We start from the raw sequence: 25266 nt of genomic DNA on the forward strand, positions 1-25266 counted from the left end.
AAGACGAAAGGAAACCCACATCCTTTCGTCTTTCCCTCTCCTTCCTTCTTTCCTGATGAGGCAACAGTTTGTTGCGAAAGCTTGAATTTTGTGTGTATGTTTGCGTTTGTTTGTGTGTCTGTCGACCTGCCAGCAGTTTCATTTGGTAAGTCACATCATCTTTGTTTTTAGATATATTTTTCCTCCGTGGAATGTTTCCCTCTATTATAACTACATTACGGACAGGTAGACAATTTAAGAAAATTCTTTCTAGAACGAGCAGAAACTAGCAAAATACACAAAGCAATCACTCATATAAATACATCGGCTACACCACTGCAATTTCATAACCACTTCTACAACCCTTTAGATCACATAACATCAACAGACATGAAGAAAGTAAATTGGAAAATGAAAACACTACATGGCAAGCACCCGTATCATCTAACACAGCCACACATTGATCAAGATGCATCCAACACATGGCTAAGAAAAGGCAATATATACAGTGAGACGGAAGGATTCATGATCGCAATACAGGATCAAACAATAAACACCAGATATTACAGCAAGCATATTATTAAAGATCCCAATACCACAACAGATAAATGCAGACTTTGCAAACAACAAATAGAAACAGTAGATCACATCACAAGCGGATGTACAATACTAGCAAATACAGATTACACCAGAAGACATGACAATGTAGCAAAAATAACACATCAACAGCTTGCCTTACAACATAAACTTATAAAACAACACGTTCCCACATACATGTATGCACCACAAAGTGTACTGGAGAATGATGAATTCAAATTATACTGGAACAGAACCATTATAACAGATAAAACAACACCACATAACAAACCTGACATCATACTCACCAATAAGAAGAAGAAATTAACACAACTAATCGAAATATCCATACCCAATACAACAAATATACAAAAGAAAACAGGAGAAAAAATTGAAAAATACATCCAACTGGCTGAGGAAGTCAAGGACATGTGGCATCAGGATAAAGTTGACATTATACCAATTATACTATCAACTACAGGAGTCATACCACACAATATCCACCAGTACCTCAATGCAATACAGCTACATCCAAACTTATATGTACAACTACTGAAATCTGTAATTATTGATACATGTTCAATTACCCGAAAGTTCCTAAATGCAATATAACACATACCATACAGTTAAAAGGAAGTGACGCTTGATCAAGGTCCGCATCACTTTCCATTTTTAACCAGACTTAACGTCTGAGAAAGTAAAGAAATAATAATAATAGTAATGACTGTGTATATGAAAGTAAACATATTTTTCTTTTATGAATGTCAGTCCTATTGCTAGTTGGGAATTTTCTCGTTATGTTCTTGCAGCTTGTGAGTTATTCTCATCAAGCAGAGACATAAGACGATAGAATGGGGTGAAAGAGATATAGAAGAGGTAGATAGGTTAGAGGAAGAGAAATAGGATGGTAAAATTCGAAGCTATGATGGAGAGGAGAAAGAAAGAGATGAGAGGGGCACAACAATAGTGGCTATGCCGTTCCTAATATGTAAGTTTTGAGTTCCCTCTTGAATGTTGTGTGGTTCTGGAGAAGACGCAGATCACAGGGGAGCGCGTTCCATAGTCGTATGGCTGAGATGGAGAATGACACGGAGAAAGATTTTGTGTTATGTAAAGGTACAGCCAAGATGCTAGAAATATCCGATCTGGTATTGCAGTTGTGGAATGATGATAGGTGTTTAATGTGAGAAGATAAGTGTTGGGGGCACCAGTGACTAAGAAATCGATGAAGTAAGCACGTCGTGTGGAGATCGCGTGCCTTATGTGGGCGTATCCAACCTAGCTGGTAGTATGAAGGACTGATATGATCATACAACCGTATATTGCACACGTATCTAACGCAAGCATTCATCACTAGCTCGAGGCATCTCGAATTTTCACTATTTGTGCCTTGTTGAACTACATCACAGTAGTAAAGATTAGGCAAGACTAGTGTTTGGACTAATTTTTGTTTAACATGCGTTGGAAATATTTTTCTAAATTTTTGAATTGCATGAAGGGAGGAGAGCGATTTCCGGCAAGCTGTGACTGTTTGTTCTTCCCAGTTTAGGTGTTCATCCAAAATTATTCCAAGGTCTTTTACTGTTTTTTGGTATGGTAGTTGGGTACCATTGAGGAGTATTTGAGGTACTGTTTTGCGAAAGTACTGGCGGATTAACTTTGGATGAGATATAAGTATGACCTGGGATTTCTTGGGGTTTAGTTTCAGACCTAGGTTTTGTGCCCATCGAGAAACAGAGCAAAAATCTGTGTTCATACTCGCTACTGCATCAGCAATGTTCTTGGGGCTTGCACTTATGTACAGCTGGATGTCGTTGTCATATAGATGGTAGTTGCAGGAGTGAATCACTGAAGAAATATCATTAATGTACAGTGAGAAGAGTAATGGACCAAGGACGGAGCCTTCGGGAACTCCAGAGCGCACGTTTTTCCATGATGACTTTTCCGACCCACAAATGACTTGTTGACTTCTGTTTTTGAGGTAGCTGTTGAACCAGTGTATTGCGCTGTTTGAGAAATTCAGCTGTTTCATTTTAATTAGTAATATATCAGAGTCAACTGTATCAAAAGCCTTGCTAAAGTCAAGCAGTGTTAGGGTGGTAGCTTCACGTCTGTCCATGTAGCATGTTTAATGTCATCAGTTACTTTGATTAATGCAGTTGCTGTACTATGGTGCTTTCGAAAGCCTGACTGATATTTGTCATGGATGTTATGAGTTTTGAGGTAATCCGTCAGCTGTTCATGGATGATGTATTCTAGGGCTTTAGATATTGCAGGTAGTATGCTGATCGGCCTGTAGTCACCTGGCGACTTAGGGTTGTGTCTTGGGTATAGGTTGAATTAAACTTTGCTTCCACTCAGTAGGATATGTACTACTGACAAGAGACAGGTTGAAGATGTCTGTGATAACTGGAATAATAGTGTCTATGACGTTCTTAATCATGCCAATGCTCACTCCATCATTTCCTACTGCCTCGGAAGAGATTCGCATAATTGCCTTGTGCACTGTGCCGGTAGTGACATGTTTTAGGAAAAACTTGTCTCTCGAGAGACTGATATCTTGGGGCTGGTAATTTGTTGCTGCGTGGCAGTTTACAGCTGTTGAGAAGAAATCGTTTAATTCTTATGCAGACGCTTGATAAACAGCGTCAGATCTTCGCTTCCCTATACCAAAACTGCACAGCTTTTTCCACAGTGCAGCAGGTTTTGATATGCCGCATACGACAGAGCGGGCATGTCTGATTTTGGCATTCCTCACGCTTTGCTTGGTTCTGTTTCAGAGTTTCCTATAAGCTTTGTACGCCTCGGGAGTTGGGTTACGCTTGAAGGCCCTATGTGCAGCATCACGTTTATTCATTAACTGGCATAATGCAGTGGTGAGCCACGGAGTGGGAGCTCTCTTTACCTTGACAGTGCGTTGAGGAGCATGTTTATGATACAGTGCAATAATTTTGCGACATAATTCCCGAATTTTTCCGTCTAAAGTCGGTTCATTGCTTATATTATGCCAAGGGATGTCTGAGCAATCCTTTTGAAGAGCGTCATGGTTAACATTTTTTAGGTTTCTGTAGGTTACCAGGTGAGATTTTTCTTTGGTAGTATGCATTGAGTAATTTAAGAATATCACGTCATGAGCAGAGAGTCCCGGAGCGGAAGTCTGATTGGCGCAAATTATTTTATCTGGTCGCTTTGTTGCTATTATATCTATGAGTGTATGGCTGTGTGGCATGTGATGAGTTGGGTCCAGCGGTGTTAAACTCATATCATTGGAGTGGAACAGTCTCCTTAGTTTTTCTGCAGAGGGAGATTTTAACTGTAAGTCGATGTTTGTGTCGCCCATAATGATTATGTGTTCATACTGTGTCACGAGCGAGGACAGGGCAGACTGAAGGAGGACACGGCACCAACATTTGGAGGATATAGATTACTCCAATTAGCAGTTTTTGATTTGATGTATTTATTTCGAAAAACAAGAACTCTGCTTCTCCTTTGCCCTTTGCATCTGATGTGCATATTATAGTAGGTGTCAGATCAGAATGAACATAGGCACAGACACCACCCCCGCGTCGTGTTTCACGATCTGCCCTTAGGAGAGAGTAACCGGTGATTCAGATAGCATCGGAAGAAATGTTTGGTTTCAACCAAGTTTCAGAGATGAGGATAATATGGAAAAGTGATTGGCAGAACAGGTCACAGGACTCGTCGAAGTGAGCCGTTAGCGACTGCACGTTTGCGTGGGCCACAAAGAGCCCGCTGCCGGAACCGGTCCGTCCCATTGTGGCTGCCTGTAGGACCAAGCGCGCTCCATTTCCTTCTGGCCGGAAGAAGGACAAAAGCTGGAGTTCGTGGGGGAAGACATATTTACAGGTGTGCCCAAGGTCGTGGCTGACTCAAGCGTCTGTGGGCTAAAGGTGAAAGACAGCCTGGAGGTATCGGAGAAGGGAGCGTAAAGAAAGATGGAAAGTGGCAGTGGTGGTTACGAAAAAGATAATAGTAGTGGTAGTGGTAGTGACGAGGATGAAAATAACAGATATAGAAAGGCGGTTTTAAGGAGATTCCTGTTAATGGAGAATGTTAATTCCTGTTTGACTGACTATATGAATATACATGAGCACTTATGATAGACAAATAAAGAAGCAATATTTATGTGAAACAACTGACTGATTTTAAATAGAGTACTTATGGTACTTATAGAAATAATGAAGCAATATTTACGTTAAAAAATGAAAAGAAAGAATAAAAATTAACTTATATTAGACGTACTACAATATGAGACTTTGTGTCTCGCGAGATTTCGCTCAGTCTTTCAGTTCGAACATGTTTGTCACCGTTTTCCTCCCTCCTTCCGTCTTGACTACGATCCTGCCATACTGGGTCCATACATTTTGAAGGCCGAACTGTGTGATCACAGCGTTCAAAACTTTGAGTCTTTCGCGGGTCAGATCTTCCCTCAGGGTAACCCCACTCTTGGCGAGTTTTCTTTTCTGAGCAAACACTTCAGCTCTTTTCTGGTATGACACAAATGTAATTATTATGGGCCTGGGTTTCATGGCACCTGGTATCCTGCACCCAACACGGTGGCTTCTGTCAATATCGGCCATGTTGATCTGCATGCCAAGTTTCTCATGCATGAGGCTAATGGCCAGGTCATCGGTGTTTTCATGATCGTTTTCAGCTACCCTGAACAAGCGCAAGCTGTTCCTTCACTGATACTGCTCAATTTCATCGGTGGCCGCAGACAGTTTAGCTTCTAGGTCGGCGGCTTTTTCCTCTTGTGTGACCAGGGACTTTCTAAGAGACTGGATTTCGGTGCTGTTGCGCCCGACAGACTCTTGCAGTTTGTCCACGACCGCGGCCGTCACAGAGTCCGTGATGGATTGCACAATTACGTCTAGCATGTCTACTGTGCAGTGCCGCACTCACCTGGGACCGGACGAGCTCCCGGATGTTGGGAAGTGAGGCTTCACCTGCCGCCGGAGACCGGGCACCTGTGCTGCCTGCGCCCCTGTAACCTCGCCTGCTGCCGCTTACTCGTGCTCTTCCCATATTTCACTCACTTATCACTTATCACTTGTGGTAATCAACGGAGAACAATACACCATGGCAAGTAACACTTGTTTAGTCGGATGCACACGTTGTGGACTGCAGCACTTCTCTGTAACACCTTCAATGAGCGGAAAAACTCGTGAGCCGAAGAAACGCGCGTCACTCAGTGGCCGCCATCTTAAGCTGACTGGCTAAATAAAAACATGATAGAACTAGCACACATGCCTCAGTTTAAATTAGCTGCCACATTTTGTAGAGAAGTGCTCAGGCATGGTGGTAGCTGCATATATGTTCGAGAAGATATAGACTTCACTAACATAACCAAATTTGACAGCTTATCTAAAGAAAGAGACATAGAACTCTCAACAGTAGAACTGCCAACTAGAAATTCTGTAATCATGTGTGTATATAGGTCACCAAATGGCGATAAAAAAGTTTTTATAATTGTATGGAAGGGCTGTTAGAGGATTTCAACACCCTCAAAAAAATATTATCATATGTGGAGATTTCAATGTTGATTTCTCCAAACCCAGTAAATTTAAAGATGAAATCAAAGACTTATTGAAGTCCTTTAACCTAAAACCAACTACAACTATCCCAACTCGTATAACCACTACTTCTGCAACAACCATAGATCAGGTGTTTGTTAATGCAGTAAATATATCTGCAACACACAGACTGCAAACACTGGATTTAGTGATCACAATGCCCAAATACTAACAATTGCTATTCCAGGAAACACAAAAGCCCAGAAAACTAGAGCTATTCTCAGGAAGGTTAATAATTAAATCATAGATTACTTTTGTTCTCTCTTGAGAAGAGAAATCTGGACTGATGTTTACAGTTCAAACAACACAGATGACAGGTTTGATAAATTTATGACCAAGTACAAACATTTTTTTGAAATAGCCTTTCCTAAACAAACGTCACTTATAAATTCTGTACACAAACCAAATAAATGGATCACAACAGGAATAAAAATATCATGCCAAAATAAAAGGAACTTCCATGAATACTCAAAGCAAACCACAAATCCTGTATTTATCAACTACTTTAAACAATACAAACAAATACTTAGACAAGTTATAACAAAAGCAAAGAAAATGGAAAATGACAAACAAATAAAAAATTCCAGGAATAAGACTAAAGCAACCTGGCGTATCATAAAAAGAGAAACAGGTACTACATCATTAGCCCATAAAAATATAGAACTTCATGAAAACAACAATATAGTAATCAACCCCACAGTAGTAGCTAATAAATTTAATAACTACTTTTCTAACGTAACAGATCACCTTATTACCAAACATTACAACTCACAACCAGACAGCAATACACTCCAGTCAGATACAAAAATTCTTGCAAGAACCGTATTCATGTCTCCTACAACACCTGAGGAATTATCTGTCATTATAAAAAGGTTTCCCAATAAGTATTCAGCAGGTACTGATGAAATACCAGATATTATCATCAAAGCAAGTGTAGCATCTACTGTAGAACCATTAACGGATATTTCCAATTCATCATTCGTGAATGGTATGTTCCTGAAAAATCTGAAAATGGCAAAAGTGACACCACTGTACAAGAAAGGTGACAAACATGAAGCTGCAAACTATAGACCTGTATCAGTATTGTCAGGCTTTGGCAAAATTCTTGAAAATCTATTTATTAGAAGGCTGACAGCCTTTCTAAATAAAGAAAACATGATAACTGGTGCGCAACACGGATTCAGAACTGGCAGATCAATACAGTCAGCTATTTATACCTTCTTAAATGAAATTCTAACTGCAGTAGATAATAAGCAATATGTGTCTGGCATATTTCTTGATCTTAGTAAAGCCTTCGATGTAATTGATCATAATACTCTGTTGCAGAAGCTAGGTAATTATGGAATATGAGGCCTGCCAAACAAGTGGATACATTCCTACCTTCATGACCATCAACAGATCACTCAAATAAAATACAAAGACATAAAAACACAAAAAAAGTAAATTTTACAGTAATGCACAAAACATTACACATGGAGTTCCTCAAGAGTCAGTCCTTGGGCCAATTCTTTTCATTCTTTATGTTAATGATTTGTCAGAAAAAATAACTGAAGGGACAACAGTAAATTTTGCAGATGACACAAATATCCTAATCAAATCATGTGATAAGGAAAGCCTACAAAAAACAGCTACAGGTATAATACAAAATTTAACACAATGGTTCAGAACAAACAAACTAATAATAAGTAATGAAAAAACAGTGACAGTCAGTTTCCACAATTCACAGAAATTACATCCTGCAAGACTGATTTTTAAAATTGATGGAAAAACTGTCTCATCTGTGAGTGACACAAAATTTTTAGGTATACATATTCAGAAAAACCTAAAATGGGAGAGATATCTTAATCATGTAAATAAAAAGTTAAACACACTTTCAGTAAGAATCCTCTCACAAAATACAAGCCTTGCATTAGTGATCACAATGTACCATGGCAGTATTCAATCACTGCTGATGTACAGCATTATCTTTTGGGGGAACTCCGTAGGTACAAACAAAACATTTAGGCTACAGAAAAAGATTGTTAGAATTATAAACCCTGCTAAGTACAGAGTCTCCTGTAGGCCAATATTTAAAAATCTCAATATACTGCCTCTTCCTTGCTTGTATATGTATGAAATACTAAATTTCACAAAAGGAAGTACGTTAAAAGATGGAAATATTTTCAAGTATAACTGTGATTACCATCCTCATGATACTAGGCAGCAGCATTATTCGCATGTCAATACAGTAAGTACAAACATTTGTAAGAGAAGAATGTATCATACTGGCATAATGCTGTACAATCCCATGCCATCCTATTTGAAACAGATGCAAAATTTACAAAAGTTTAAAGTGAAACTGAAAGAGAACTTGCTTGACCACTACCTCTATTCTGTTTCAGAGTTTAAGTACCAGAAAAGTATAGTGTAACTGCTCAAATATTCTTAACCAATCTATCATTTTGTTTCATTATATTAATTTCGTCATCAATATTCAACATGTTCCGAATAATTTTTAATTATTATTCTTTTTATAATAACAATGTGTATGATGTTGTATATACTGTACCAACCTGACTTGTTCTACATCGTTTGTGCAAAATAAGTACGATTTACAGGACCAATAAAGAAATATTGGGGCTGATGACCCAATTGTTTACTCCATTTCAACACACATCATCATCAGTCACCAAAAACATATTTAATATGAAGGTTACAGCAGATTCTGTGGGGGAAATGCTACTATTTGGTAGAATTCATATAGGATGAAATGATAATTTGAGCAAGGGGCACATCAGCAAAATGCACTAATTTTGGCATCAGTAACTTCTGCACTTAAAGTGTATTTGATGCAGCTCCTATACTACTACTGGACCCCGCACTAATTCCAGTGTCTGTAAACCATATCCTTGATATCAATATTGATGTTTTTGCAGAACAACCTTCAATAAGTAAAAATACAACCATAATAAAATTTTAATCTTTGAGGATATTAATCCGCCCCCATGAACCATGGACCTTGCCGTTGGTGGGGAGGCTTGCGTGCCTCAACGATACAGATAGCTGTAACTTAGGTGCAACAACAACGGAGGGGTATCTGTTGAGAGGCCAGACAAACGTGTGGTTCCTGAAGGGGGGCAGCAGCCATTTCAGTAGTTATAGGGGCAACAGTCTGGATGATTGACTGATCTGGCCCTGTAACACTAACCAAAGGCCTTGCTGTTGTGGTACTGCGAATGGCTGAAAGCAAGGGGAAACTACAGCCGTAATTTTTCCCGAGGGCATGCAGCTTTACTGTATGACAAAATGATGATGGCGTCCTTTTGGGTAAAATATTGCAATGGTAAAATAGTCCCCCATTCGGATCTCCGGGCGGGGACTACTCAAGAGGACGTCATCATCAGGAGAAAGAAAACTGGCGTTCTACGGATCGGAGCGTGGAATATCAAGAGCTCAGATGGAAACCCAGTTCTAAGCAAAGAAGGGAAGGCAGAAAGGTGGAAGGAATATATAGAGGGTCTATACAGGGGCTATGTTCTTGAGGACAATGGAAGAGGAGATCGTTGAAGATGAAATGGGAAATATGATACTGCGTGAAGAGTTTGACAGAGCACTGAAAGACCTAAGTCGAAAAAAGGCCCCGGGAGTAGACAACATTCCATTAGAACTACTGACAGCCTTGGGAGAGCCAGTCCTGACAAAACTCTACCATCTGGTGATCAAGATGTATGAGACAGGCGAAGTACCCTCAGACTTCAAGAAGGATATAATAATTCCAATCCCAAAGAAAGCAGGTGTTGACAGATGTGAAAATTACCGATCTATCAGTTTAATAAGTCACAGCTGCAAAATACTAACACGAATTCTTTACAGACAAATGGAAAAACTGGTAGAGCCAGCCTTGGCGAAGATCAGTTTGGATTCTGCAGAAATGTTGGAACACGTGAAGCAATACTGACCCTACGACTTATCTTAGAAGAAAGATTAAGGAAAGGCAAACCTACACTTCTAGCATTTGTAGACTTAGAGAAAACTTTTGACAATGTTGACTGGAATACTCTCTTTCAAATTCTGAAGGTGGCAGGGGTAAAATACAGGGAGTGAAAGGCTATTTACAATTTGTACAGAAACCAGATGGCAGTTATAAGAGTCAAGGGACATGAAAGGGAAGCAGTGGTTGGGAAGGGAGTGGGACAGGGTTGTAGCCTCTCCCCGATGTTATTCAATCTGTATATTGAGCAAGCAGTAAAGGAAAGAAAAGAAAAGTTCAGAGTAGGTATTAAAAACCATGGAGAAGAAATAAAAACATTGAGGTTCGCCGATGACATTGTAATTCTGTCAGAGACAGCAAAGGACTTGGAAGAGCAGTTGAATGGAATGGACAGTGTCTTGAAAGGAGGGTATAAGATGAACATCAACAAAAGCAAAACGAGGATAATGGAATGTAGTCGAATTAAGTCGGGTGATGCTGAGGGAATTAGATTAGGAAATGAGACACTTAAAGTAGGAAAGTAGTTTTGCTATTTGGGGAGCAAAATAATTGATGATGGTCAAAGTAGAGAGGATATAAAATGTAGACTGGCAATGGCAAGGAAAGCATTTCTGAAGAAGAGAAATTTGTTAACATCGAGTATAGATTTAAGTGTGAGGAAGTCGTTTCTGAAAGTATTTGTATGGAGTGTAGCCATGTGTGGAAGTGAAACATGGGCGATAAATAGTTTAGACAAGAAGAGAATAGAAGCTTTCAAAATGTGGTGCTACAGAAGAATGCTGAAGATTAGATGGGTAGATCACATAACTAATGAGGAGGTATTGAATAGAATTGGGGAGAAGAGGAGTTTGTGGCACAACTTGACTAGAAGAAGGGATCGGTTGGTAGGACATGTTCTGAGACATTGAGGGATCACAAATTTAGTACTGGAGGGCAGCGTGGAGGGTAAAAATTGTAGAGGGAGACCAAGAGATGAATACACTAAGCAGATTCAGAAGGATGTAGGCTGCAGTAGGTACTGGGAGATGAAGAAGTTTGCACAGGATAGAGCAGCATGGAGAGCTGCATCAAACCAGTCTCAGGACTGAAGACCACAACAACAACAACAACAACAACAATGAGGATATTAATATTGACATTAGGGTTACAACAACAAAGCACTTACACTTGCTCAGTGTCCTCAAGTCACACGATATGTGTCGTGCAAATAACATGCCAACAAGAGAGTTATCATATTAAGACAATGTTATAACAAATGTAGACAGAAATAAGTGTGAAATAGGGCTTTTTAATATTATGTATCTGTCAAATCATGAAGGGATATGGTTTATTACTGACAAAAAAAGCCACAGAAAAGTGTGAACAATCCAAATACATGGGAATTGTTAATGATACTCATATCAATGCTTCCAGATCACAGCTGTGTATGACGGAATGTTCATACTTCCTGTCTCAATCTACAACTGTTGATGAAGCTTTTGGAAGCTTCGTCAATCTTGTGTCTAATTCGTTTAATATTTGATGTTCTAAAGTACTGTAAAGACACAAAAGGAAACCAAGCAAATGTAATCATAGAAATTTACTTCAACAGTTCATACCTGACCTCAAAAAATTAAGAATGCAGGTCATCAGTTTCCACAACAGATCAAAGAACAGTGAAGAAAACAGACTTCAGTACCTTCAACTAAAGAAGATGTACAGATCAGAAATTATAAAACAGAAATGAATGGCAAACAATAACATACTCAGCAATAACAAAACGAAAACATCGTTCTTGTGCAACGCAGCTAGCTCTTTATTCGCACGAAGTAATGGCCACTATCAACAGGGGATCTCAAGTTGATTCTGTATTTCTACATTTCCGGAAAGCTTTTGACACTGTTCCTCACAAGCGACTTCTAATCAAGCTGCGGGCCTATGGGATATCGTCTCAGTTGTGCGACTGGATTCGTGATTTCCTGTCAGGAAGGTCACAGTTCGTAGTAATAGATGGCAAATCATTGAGTAAAACTGAAGTGGTATCAGGTGTTCCCCAGGGAAGCGTCCTGGGACCTCTGCTGTTCCTGATCTATATAGATGACCTGGGTGACAATCTGAGCAGTTCTCTTAGGTTGTTCACAGATGATGCTGTAATTTACCGTCTAGTAAGGTCATCTGAAGACCAGTATCAGTTGCAAAGCAATTTAGAAAAGATTGCTGTACGGTGTGGCAGGTGGCAGTTGACGCCAAATGATGAAAAGTGTGAAGTGATCCACATGAGTTCCAACAGAAATCCGTTGGAATTCGATTACTCGATAAATAGTACAATTCTCAAGGCTGTCAATTCAACTAAGTACCAGGGTGTTAAAATTATGAACAACTTCAGTTGGAAAGACCACATAGATAATATTGTGGGGAAGGCGAGCCAAAGGTTGCATTTCATTGGCAGGACACTTAGAAGATGCAACAAGTCCACTAAAGAGACAGCTTACACTACACTCGTTCGTCCTCTGTTAGAATATTGCTGCGCGGTGTGAGATCCTTACCAGGTGGGATTGACGGAGGACATCAAAGGAGTGCAAAAAAGGGCAGCTCGTTTTGTATTATCACGTAATAGGGGAGAGAGTATGGCAGATATGATACACGAATTGGGATGGAAGTCATTACAGCAAAGACGTTTTTCGTCGCGGCAAGATCTATTTACGAAATTTCAGTCACCAACTTTCTCTTCCAAATGTGAAAATATTTTGTTGAGCCCAACCTACATAGGTAGGAATGATCATCAAAATAAAATAAGAGAAATCAGAGCTCGAACAGAAAGGTTTAGGTGTTCGTTTTTCCCGCGCACTGTTCAGGAGTGGAATAGTAGAGAGATAGTACGATTGTGGTTCGATGAACCCTCTGCCAAGCACTTAAATGTGAATTGCAGAGTAGTCATGTAGATGTAGATGTAGATGAATGCAAGGCTGCTTGGAGAATCATCAAATCAGAACTGGGTAATATTAATAGGATTACTTGTGATACTACCTTGCAGACAATGTTAATAGTAAAATTAGGCTTTTCGAAGGTGATGCAGTTATCTATAATGAACTACTAACTGAAAGCAGCTTCATAAATATTCCGTCAGATCTTGATAAGATTTCAAAGTGGTGGTGAGACCGGCAACTTGCTTTAAATGTTCAGAAGTGTAAGATTTTGCACTTTAAAAAAGGGTAGTAGTAGAATCCTATCACTATTAGAATCAGCCAACTACCACAAATAAGTGTGTAACACTCTGAGGAATATGAAATGGAATGATCATATAGGTTCAGTCATGGGTAAAGCAGTTGTAGACTTCAGTTTATAGGAGAATACTGGTGAAGTGCAGTCAATTTACAAAGGAAATTGGTTAAAAATAACTCGTGCAACTGGTCCTAAAATATTGCTCAAGTGTGTGGGACCCATACCAGATAGGACTAAGAGGGGATAACGAACATATACAGAGAAGGGCAGCACAAATGATCACATGTTTGTTTAATCTATGGGAGAGTGTCACAGAGATACTGAAGGAACTGAACTGGAAGACTATTTATTGAAGATAGATGCAAACTATCCTGAGAAAGTCTATTAAAGTTTCAAGATCTGGCTTTAAGTGATTACTCTAGAAATATACAACAACCCCCTACATATCGCTCACAAAGGGATCATGAGGATAAGATTAAGATAATTGCTATATGCACAGAGGCATTCAGATAATCATTCTTCCTGCGGTCCACATGTAAATGGAACAGGAAGAAACTCTAATAACTGGTACAATGGGATGCACCAACTGCCATGCATGTCACTGTGGTTTGCAGAGTATAGATGTAGATGTAGACTTCCAGTGTCACACCCAATGGAACAGATAGCTTCTTTATTAATTCTGGTAACAAAGGGCATCCTGTTCAACAAAATGACAACTATAAAGCAGATAATAAACGTCAAGAAAAAAACAAAGTTATTAATATCACACAATAAACCTGAAACATGACAGATTGCTACTCACTGTAAAGATGAGATGTTGAGTCACAGACAAGCACAACAAAAACACGCTATAAATTTGAGCTTTTGACCAAAAGGCCTTCTTCTGCAGTAGAAAATACACACACATTCAGGCAAGTCCAGCTCACACTACACATGACAACTGTCTCTGGCCACTGAGGCCAGTGTCATTATTTCATCCTGGAATTTCCATTGTTTGATTAAACCAGAAACATCTACATTCGAGCGGACTCAAATAGCTGTCACTGACATTACAGTAGCTACAGCAAAATTCGGCAACACAAAATCGTAAGATTTGTATGGTCTACCAAATTTTGTTATTAAAAAGATAGCAGCCACTTGGTACACTGAAAAATTTGATTTTTATGAGTTGTTCTTTTCCAACCTGCTTCAAGATGACAGTAGTTGCCCTTTACATAAAAAAGGAGACAAGTCATGTGTTGATAACTATCATCTTATTTTTCCTGCACCAATATTTTTTGAAAATAGTAGAACATTGCATGTATCAACAAATTTACAAAAATTTCATCTGCAACGGAATACTGACAAACACTCATTATGGCTTCTGAGAAAAATCATCTACACTGAAAGCTGTTGAAAATGTTGTTTTGATAATACTCAGTGCCCTTGAAATTTTTATTTTTCCATGCTGTTATTCATGTTAAATATGTGCACAGGCAGTGTGCCACTTTACTAATCAGAGTTAGTTTTACTGCATTATGTCAGCCTTACACATTCTGTGCACCGTTTATGCTTTGCTAAATTCTACTATCATAATCTGAATGAAGAAGAATTAGGTATTATCTTGGCTTTTTGTTAATGCAAAGATGTTGTGAATGGATGTATGAGTTTCTGATTTTGGAGTACTGATGCAAAAGGAGCAATAAATATTTCATCACAAGATCAATGGTGAAATTTGACTGGAATTACTTATGTATATTCATCTAATTAATCCATTTATTATTGGTTAGGAAAAGATGGGACTCATGGAGGGTTGCAAGCAAGCCTACAGCTGGCCAAAAAATATTTCACAGTGCACAGAAAGATCATCTGGTTCCACTATCTGGTGTGCATAACACAGGTTAGAGCTCCTTCTATCCACTTATTTTCTATTCGCATGATCATTAAATTAAATTCCTGATTTCAGCTTAGGCTTGTGAATAACCAATAATTTTAAAGACTCAACTCAAATAGTAAATTCAGATTAATTGAAATAGAAGTCAATATTATAGAGTGAGTGAGATGTGTTAAGTGGAATGTATACTTTAATGATATGAGATCTGGATTCCTAGATGTTTTAAGAGGTGCGCCTCAATGTTCCATGCAGGGACTCTTATTGTTTACAATCTGGATCAATGACGTACCTAGTATCATGACATGTAAATGTGTTCTGTACACTGATGATACTACTTTCATTACAACTGGAAATGGCGTAGAGCATCTAAAGGAACAAAACAAAGCCACCATAATAATATCTAATACCTGGTTTAAAGATGATGAAGTAAGTGCAAACCATAAAAAACTGTTAACCTTATAGGTGCACACTTGGATTCCAATTTAACTTGGAACCTTCACACAGATTGTTTATGCACTAAAGTATCAAGAGTTATATACCTGTTACACAAACTCAGAGCATGTGCGAGTGAAAACATGATGCTGAGCTCCCATTATTCATATTTTATGGCCACGTAACAGAATGCAAACTGCTTTGAGGCACCTCCACTGGGACAAAAATAGTTTTTCTGTGGCAGAAAAAGATGTGCCACTCTTATGTGGCTAGCAGATGTGTAGCTGGTGTTCTCAAAAATAATGTATCCTGTATGGTGCTTTTCAAGACACTGGTTGTCATGACAGTCGCATCATTATTCATACTTAGTTGCTTAGTATACACAAAAGACAACCAAGGGAGTTACAAATTAAGGCAATCACTTCACTGTCACAATACACATCACAAAGAAAAGATTGGCAGCCCTTTACAAGACTAATCAATATTCACAATAACCAAACAGACCCTGGAGTAAAACTCCACTGCCACAAGAAGCTCCCACAATCTCATTAAAAACGTTCAGCAATGTTCAATAAAACTGGTTTAAAAAGAAGGCTTTCTGTGCCACAGAGGACTGTTTTCATTGTGCGAAATAAGATTTAAAATTATAACTTATACTCATTGTATGTCAGTATGCAAATCTACATGATTTTACTACTTTCTTTATTTTTATTATTATTATTATTATTATTATTATAGGTGCCATTATGTATTATTCAGTTTGTACAAACTATTAACATCAATACCACACAAAATGCATGTAAAATGCTTGGCTACAAAATAAATAAAATTCTCTAAATGGCCCATAAACAGGTTGGCATAGGATGGAGCCATGCAGTTGCCCATTGGTATAACACATATTTATTTGTAGGTGGTGCCTTCAAAGAAGAGGTAATTATGGTTGAGGATACAGTTAGTCATGTTGATGAGGAAGAAGGATGTAGGTTTGCAGTCAGTGAGCACTGGGACAACAGCCTACTTTCACTACCAACTTTCCAGCCAGTTTTCAGAGGAAGAGCCAGTTGCTGAGGACACCTGTGCAGATAAAGTGGGTAAGTAGCTCCTACTAGCCTTTTCCCCGTCTCTACTCTTCTCCTCTCCCCCTTCCCTTCCCTTGCCCCCTCCCCCCACTCCTGCTCACCCACAGCACAGCCTCACATCACTATACCTAGCAGCCCAGTCCTATTCCCATCACGTCCTTGTATACTCCCACAGGCAGCACAGCATCTTCTGCCATCCCTCACTTGCTCTCCCCACCCATGCCTACTCCTCACTGTCACCACACATTCCAGCAGATTATAGCTGTTATTCCATTCCCACATGACTGCAGTCTCTGGCAGCTGAAGCCACACTGCAAATGGGAGCAGCAATGCATAATGGGAGTGGCAACTGGATGGGGGTAAGGAGGAGGCTGGTGTGGGGAGGGATGCAGGGTAGGTGTGAAGGACAGTGAAGTGCTGCTGGGGAGCATCCAAGGATGAGGTGGAGAGAGGGTAGGGCAGCTAGGTGCAGTTGAGAGGTTAGACAGAGGGCTGGGAGTGGTGGTGGTGGTGGTGGTGCGAGGGGGGGGGGGGGGGGTAGCGGAAAATGAGAGAAGTAAAAAGACTGGATGTGCTGGTGGAATGAGGGCTTTTTTAGTGCTGGAATGGAAACAGAGACATGACTGGATGGGTGAGGACAATGACTATTGCAGGAAGAGTTCTGTATGGCACAGGCTCTGAAGCAGTCATAGAAATGAAGGATGCCTGCGAAACCAGTCATGTGATCTACAAGCTAAGCTGCAACCATTGTTCTGCATTCCATGTGAGCATGACAACCAACAAGCTGTTCGTCCACATGAATGGCCACCAACAAAGCGTGGCCAAGAGACAAGAGGACCACCCTTTTGCTGAGCATGCTGCCCAACATGACATCCTTTTAATGATTGCTTCACAACCTGTGCCATATGGATTCTTACCACCAACACCAGCTTTTCTGAATAGCACAGATGGGAACGCTCCATGCAATTTAGCCTACGTTCCATAAACTTCCTGGCCTCAACCTCCATTAGTCATATATGAAGATAGTATCTGTTCTGTCCGAAAGAACAGATATCATCTTCATATAGTTAAGGCTAACCAGCCATTGACCTCCTTCTCCTGTGCTGGATGCACACGCATTGCCCACGAAATCTTACGAGACTCGGTAAGATTGTCTGCTGCGAGTAATGAGTGTAAGGGGCAGGGGCACTACGAATGTAGTGTGTGGACATTAAGTTGGGAAAGTGGGTCTCATGGGGAGTGTGCGAGGGATAAATCCCTGCAGACGCACTATCCTCTGTGTCCTCGGTGGCTCAGATGGATAGAGCGTCTACCACGTAAGCAGGAGATCCTGGGTTTGAGTCCCGGTTGGGGCATACATTTTCAACTGTCCCCATTGATGTATATCAATGCCTGTCAACAGCTTAGGGTCTTGATTTAATTATCATTTCATTCATTAGTCATTGTCCTCACCCACCCAGCCCCTTCCCTGTTCCCATTCCAGCACTACACAGCCCTCATTCCACCAGTCTAACCAGTCTTTTAACTTCTTTCCTTCTCTTTTTTCCTGCCCCTCCCCCCCTCCCCAATGCCCCACCTCTCCTCTGCCATTTGTCTAACCTCCTGACTGCACCTCTCTCTTCCTCATCCCTGCACTCTCCCTAACAGCACTTCACTGCCACTCACTCCTACGTTGCATCCTTCCCCCTCCCCTCCCTGCCCCAACTCCCTCCTTATCCCCACCCAGTTGCCACTCCCATCATCCACTGCTGCTGCTGCTCGCAGTGTGGCTTCAGCTGCCAGAGACTGCAGTCGTGTGTGTGTTGCGTTTGCGTGCGTGCGTGTGTGTGTGTGTGTGTGTGTGTGTGTGTGTGTGTGTGTGTGTGTGTGTGTGTGTGTGTGTTTTGTTGTGCCAATCTGTGACTCAGCACCTCCACTACATGGTGAGTAGCAACTTTCCTTTTCCTATTATTATTACAGTCCATCCTGGATTTTCTGTTGTTTGATTGTTGTTATTCATTCCAGGACTTCTCATTGTTTTAAAAATTATAATGCAATATTTGCTAAATAACATTTCCATTTGTTAATAAAAATGGAAGCTGAACCAACAACTAAATGATTACAATCCAATTATATTTCATGGTGACCCACTACTGAATTTGTTATGAAAGTGTATACTGTTTTATACTTAATAGCACTTGGAAATTTTCTAATCTTCAAAGGCAGCTTTTTAGTGTTTGTGAGATTTTTGTTGTACTGCTTCACAAAATTGATGTCTGGGCACTGACCTTCAAATCTTATAAGTATGAATGAAATCCTATAAGTATGAGGAAAATGAGTGAGGTACCCATGTTAGGCCCATAACACAACATTCAGCAGATGAGTGACATGGACAGTTCCTCATGGAAACTCCTAAACGTTTTAGCAATGGACATCTGAACATTTTAACAATGACAACTTGATCTATAGCATATGCTTGTTTCCTATCTCCTAACTGGACTCAAGTACTGTTGTTAGCTATCACTTTGTCATTCTCCCATCCCATATTGCTACCTGTACCTTCTTATTTGTTTCTTTCCCTTGTTGTATCATCATTCGTTATATTTTGCACTTTTCACCACTCAATAGTCTGCAGTTTATTTCTCCCATATTTTTGCTTTTATTTTACATTTATTCTCTTGTTGTCAATCATTTTCTCTTTTATGGTTATATTCCCAGTCTCTCCTTCCCATACTTCAGATTCCTTGTTTGTGTTCCCTGTCACTCCATAGTTCTCAGATTTTTTACGGTTGTTAGTTGTCAGATTCTTGCTATTTTACTTCTTATACTATACAGCAACAGCTCAGTTGAATAGGTTTTGAATAGCTCCTGTGTAACAAATAAGGCACTTGCGCCTACCTTTTTCACATTTAATAATAGTTTTCAAATATTTTTTTTTAATTATCTTATTTCACTGAAAAGAATATTCAATTTTTGCAGGATCTTCAGCTACTAGTAAGGTGGCTCCATCATCTTCTCCTCACACCACACCTTACATGTCTGGTAATGGTTCAACTGTGTACCTCTGCCTCTAAAATACTTTGGCTGGCAAATGGCCTCCAAGGAGTCGGTAATCATTGAGAGTTATGCTGGGCAGTTGTGCTGACCACTCTGCAGTTCCTGATTTGGAGTAACTTCTGACTAGTGATGACCTCTGCTGATAACATGAATTCTCCTGTTGGTGGTTACCATCTTGCAGACCTAAGCCTTGGACTACACCTCACTGACAGGGCTCCATCAGGCACCTTCAATGGAGTTACAGCCTGGTGCTATCTCCTTTCATAAATCCCCCGATGGTTATTTACTAAGTGCTATGTTTTCCTGTAACCCAGATATACTGTACAGTTGCTTGATAATGTTTTTTTCCCTGTATTTGTATCATGAATAAATGTGTTATTACTTATTGTCTACTTGACTGCTGTTTTATGTGTATGTTCTGAACCCCAGTACACAACAGATTGGGAAAGAGAATAATTTAAATCCTATTGCATTTTCTCCTCTCATCCACTGTATCCCAATGGCAATGACAATACAGTTTCAACCACCTCCCAAAGCCTCATTCACCATATCGATTAGTGATGATAGTAAAACCCTTCTTGGCTATTAGTAAGCACTACTGGTGTAAGGAACATGATGACAGTAAAACCCTTCTTGGCTATTACTAAGCACTACTGGTATAAGGAACATCATTCGTATCAAGATTTTTATTAACACTCCTCAGGAAAAATAACTTTGCCAATCAGGCCAAAAGGATCCTGACATATTAAGACAAAACTATTCAATTACATAAAAATTTAAGAACAATTACTGATAATCAATCAACAATGTTGTCAAATATTTCAGCGGGATTGAATAACGAAAAAGGTACAGTTTTAATTCAAATACTTGCTCTTTACTCTCCAAAAGTCATTCATGGAAACATGAAATATGGAAGTTTAAATTTACAACAAATGTTATTCTCTTTCCAAAAATAAACTAATTTTGCATGACACTGGTTACTATTGTTGAAATATTTGAAGCAAATTTCAATAAGAGAAGCAAGATAATATTTCAACAATTGAATCTACATATCAATCTCTTCGAAGGTTCTAAGAAAACAGTCATCAAAACAGGCCGGCCACAAAAATCTTTAGAGTGTTGTGATGGTTTTTGCCTTCTTTATTTCTTCGTTTGTTGTAGATTGTAGATTGTATTTTATTGGTCCTGTTGTCTACATAGCAGCTTATGCATAAGACATTGGACAAGTCAAGTTATAAATATACAGGCTGAAAGTAATTTCAAGGCATACATATTTAAGCTTACAATAATATACTTTACACACAAGTATTTATATAACACATTTCATAAATTTAAATATTCATCAATGGAATAAAAGCAGTGATGCTGTAAATATGACTTTAGAGATTTTCCAAATGTATTGACCTCAGTGATAGCTTTTATGTTTTCAGGAAGTTTGTTATAAAGCTTAACTCCCATGTGAAAAGTACCTTTTTGGCACAGTGCTGTGCTGATTTGAGTCATATGTAAGTTCCTGTTTTGTCTGGTAAAGTGCTCATGTATATCACAGTTTTTTTGTAGCCTCTGGTCCTTGCCTATTACATTTAATTTAAAGAACAAAAGGGTTTCCATAATGTACACACATGGTAATGGGGGAATACCAGATTTCTTAAACAGGGGTTTACAAGAGTCTCTAGGCTTGCACCCAAACAAGATTCTAATGGCCCTTTTTTGTAGTTTAAATGTGCTATTAGCTATTTTAGAGTTTCCCCAGAAGGTGACCCCATATCTAAGACGAGAATGAAAGTACGCATGATATGCACTCATTACTGTTTTCTCACTACAGCATGATTTTAATGAACAAAGAAGATAACATGTTTTGCTCAGTTCTGTATTGAGACATTCAATATGCTTATTCCATCTGATGTTACTCTGCAGCCAAAGTCCTAAGAATTTGGTTTCAGTACCGTTACCAACTGGTTCGTCATTGATAGAGACTGATGGGATAAACATGTCCTTGTTAGGAACATTGTGGAATTTTAGAGCAACGGTTTTCTTACTGTTTATTACAAGCTGGTTACTCTGTGCCCAGCTGCTAAGTTGTTTCGTGACCGTGTTTACTGTCTGCTGTAACTGTTCATCGTCGTCTCCTTTTAGTAGAATCGTGGTGTCATCTGCAAATATGATTGATTTGTGTGCATCAATATTTAAGCTTAGATCATTTATGTACAGAAGAAACAGAAGGGGTCCCAATACGGATCCTTGGGGTACACCACATTTTATTTGTTTATAGTCAGATAAGTGATTAGATACAGTTTTTAGTTCAATATTTGTGTGCTTGACGCACACTGCCTGCATACGATTTGTCAGGAAGGAACTGATCCACTTGTTGGACAGACCTCGAATACCATATCTTTCTAGCTTTGATAGCAGAATTTTATGGTCCACCATGTCAAAAGCTTTTGACAAGTCAATAAAGACTCCTATTGTTTCCTGTTTTTTGTCCATCAGGTTTAGGATGGAATTGATGCACTCATAGACAGCAGTTGTCGTTGACCTCTTATTTCTGAATCCATGTTGTTCATTACATAGGATGCTGTTTTTATTTATAAATTTCATAAGTTTCTCATACATAACTTTCTCCAGTACTTTAGAGATGCAGGAGGAAATTGTGATGGGTCTGTAGTTATTTACATTGTCTTTATCCCCTTTTTTATATACAGGAATAACTTTTGATGTTTTTAACACATCAGGGAAAGTGCCTGCCTGAAGTGAGCAGTCGCATAAATGTGTGAGTACTTCAATTAGGTTTGATGTGCTCTTCTTTAACATTGTTGCAGGTATACCATCAATACCTGCCGATTTGGAATTTTTTAGTCCTTTTATTGCTTTAGCTACTTCATCTTGTGAAACAGAACTGATGTACATTGATCCTCTGCATGTACTTATTTTATATTCATTTGCCTGGATGCTCTTAAAGTTTGATTGTAACATATTTTCAGCAACACCTGTGAAAAAGTTGTTAAATGTGTTAGCTACTTCTAAGGGGTTTGTTACTTTTTTATTTTTATGTGATAGTGTTATATTTTTCCAAGGTTGTCTGTATTCTCCACATTCTTTTTTTATAACACTCCACATAGCCTTTGATTTATTAGCTGAATTATAAATGATTTCATCATTATGCATTGTTTTTGCTGCTTTTATTACTTTTCTTAATATTTTGGAGTATTTTTTATAGTATGCGCGTACTACAGGTGAGGAATTTTTTGAGTTACATATATCATGAAGTAGTCTTTTCTTCTGGCATGAAACCCTTATTCCCTTTGTGATCCAGCTGTTTGTTCTAGAGTTTCCCTGTATGGTTAATGTTTTCAGTGGGAATGCAAGTTCAAAGAAATGGGTTAATGTATCAATGAAAGTGTCGAATTTTTCATTTATATCGTTCATTTTGTACACTTCTAGCCATTTTTCTTTCTGTAATAAGTTGTTGAAGTAGTTCACATTATGCTGATTATAGCTTCGATATGCTGTTCTAAGAGACATGTTGTTAATAATACTGCCTTGTACTTTTATGCTTAATATTTGAGCAAGATGATCACTAAAACCTGCATTGAAAATTTTTAGTGAGGTGTTGTGTAAACTCTTCTTTACTAGAAACTGATCAAGAGCTGTTTGACAAGTTTCTGATACTCGGGTAGCTGCTTTTACTTCAGCCTGGTGTTGACATACTGGCTGAAAAAATAGGGGTTGAAAGTGCAACTACTGTCTATTGCAAATGATGTATCTGACAGATGCACAGTTGTGTTTCACAGTCTTTTACTTTCAGTGTTCACAACCCCCCCCCCCCCCCCCCCCCCAATAATACACAGTTATATATGTATGGCCAGTGCACTATTGTCTAAATAGTTTACTATTTAACATCTACGAGCTGTGAAAACCTAACCACAAAGTTCACTGTTCTTGAAGACTAGAAAGGTATGTATGGAGCAGACAATGTCATTGTTTTAACACACAGCCTATTGGTGTAACACATTATTTCACTGTTAAGTTGATGTGTTGTTATCATTCTAACCAACACACGTTCCCCATCTGAAACTTGGCCATGGACTGACTGTATTGTGACCAAAAATCAGGCCTTTTATATATCCTCACACTAATAGGTACAGAAACTACACATTGTCTGAAGTTAAATTTACAGAAATTACAATTAAAACTTAACTTATTAAATTCACTGAATTCATCAAAAATTTCCGTCTTTCTAACAGTTACTTCTACTACAAGAGTTAGGCCGAATTACTTGTTTAAATCTTGAAATTAACAAATATATGTATGCAGACAATACTTTGGACAAAACTGTTAATTACTTTGGAATTAATTAAGAGCCAGCTTTGCTAACATGTTTTCTAATAGAGCCAAATAGATCCTTTAAAAATACTAATAGTTGTTCCTGTAAATGTTTATAATTAGTATAGAATTTATGTTTCTTTATATGTTGACAATAGAATTTAAGTTACGAAACAATTACTGATTTCAGCCTATAACAAAAGATACTAACTAGGAATGGTTGAAATTAGTTAGAAAATAATTACATACATAAAACTAAGCATAAAAATTGATCCGGTGATATATTCTTTAAAATTGAGGACCAACTTATCTCTTTAATGGAAATGCAGATTACATTCATGTATGTTAATAACAAATAGTTACAAGTGAAGAAAAGTATTTAAGGAGGCAGATGGCAAAACAAGAGGGGAAGTAAAAATATCCCAGCTTGCTTTGTTGCAGTGTGTTTGATTAAAATATGACAAATAATTCAAATTTACCTAAAAAGGAGTTCATTAAAAGGAAGCAAAAACAATTAAAGCGGTTTGATATGAAGCCAGTGCATGTCGGGCAATATGGTCAGGATGAACGGACCTGAAACTGCTTAGAGCAGGCCTGATGCACTGTTCAACATACTCCTCCTTTCCCAAGCTAACAGTGGGGACACGCCCCAAGGCAGAAAATTACAATGATATCCTGATGAACAGAGAAGTAATTTTTAAGTAAAATGAGTAAAAACTAAGTCATCAGGTTACATGCTGGTCGCATAGATGAAACCCTTGTGAAAAGGCACTTAAAAGATAAGAAGGTAACTGTCCAAAGCAACTAACTTGTATCTAGCAGTAAACAAGTTCAGTGGCCAACTGATATTTAGTTTCAAAACTTAAACCCACCAAAATATTTACTACAAGATTTGCCCTGGTAAGACGCATAAGCTTGCAGGCTCCAAATAACTAAAGAAAGCAACTTTGCGATTTAGTGCACAATGTACCAGGCAAAAGAAAAGTATTTTGGATGTCATGAATGACACATTGAACATAAAAGAAATTTACAAAACCCCAATGACATACAATCAAATCACAGCTCTATGACAATTATCAAATGGGTGCTATTATGCTTTGATGTGAGTGACACACTCCTCAAATCATCAGTCCAGGCACAGTGAGAGGGAACAATAACAACAGGAGGCTGAACCGAGCCTGATATAGGAGCAGGAGGGCACAA

General features: G+C 38.8%; 1 protein-coding gene and 1 long non-coding RNA gene across 2 annotated transcripts in view; one reads left to right on the forward strand and one right to left on the reverse strand.

Moving 5' to 3' along the window:
• The window catches only part of LOC124601772 (rhodanese domain-containing protein CG4456-like), a 153172-nt gene that overhangs the window by 8744 nt on the left and 119162 nt on the right, over positions 1–25266 (reverse strand). The gene's annotated exons all lie outside the window — the stretch shown is intronic.
• Positions 108–20060, forward strand: LOC124613884. Its single transcript, XR_006980047.1, has 3 exons — positions 108–145; positions 16536–16716; positions 19663–20060. It is a non-coding gene; the product is annotated as an uncharacterized LOC124613884 (long non-coding RNA).

The sequence above is a fragment of the Schistocerca americana genome, chromosome 1 (genome assembly GCF_021461395.2).
Source record: "Schistocerca americana isolate TAMUIC-IGC-003095 chromosome 1, iqSchAmer2.1, whole genome shotgun sequence".
NCBI lineage: Eukaryota > Metazoa > Arthropoda > Insecta > Orthoptera > Acrididae > Schistocerca > Schistocerca americana.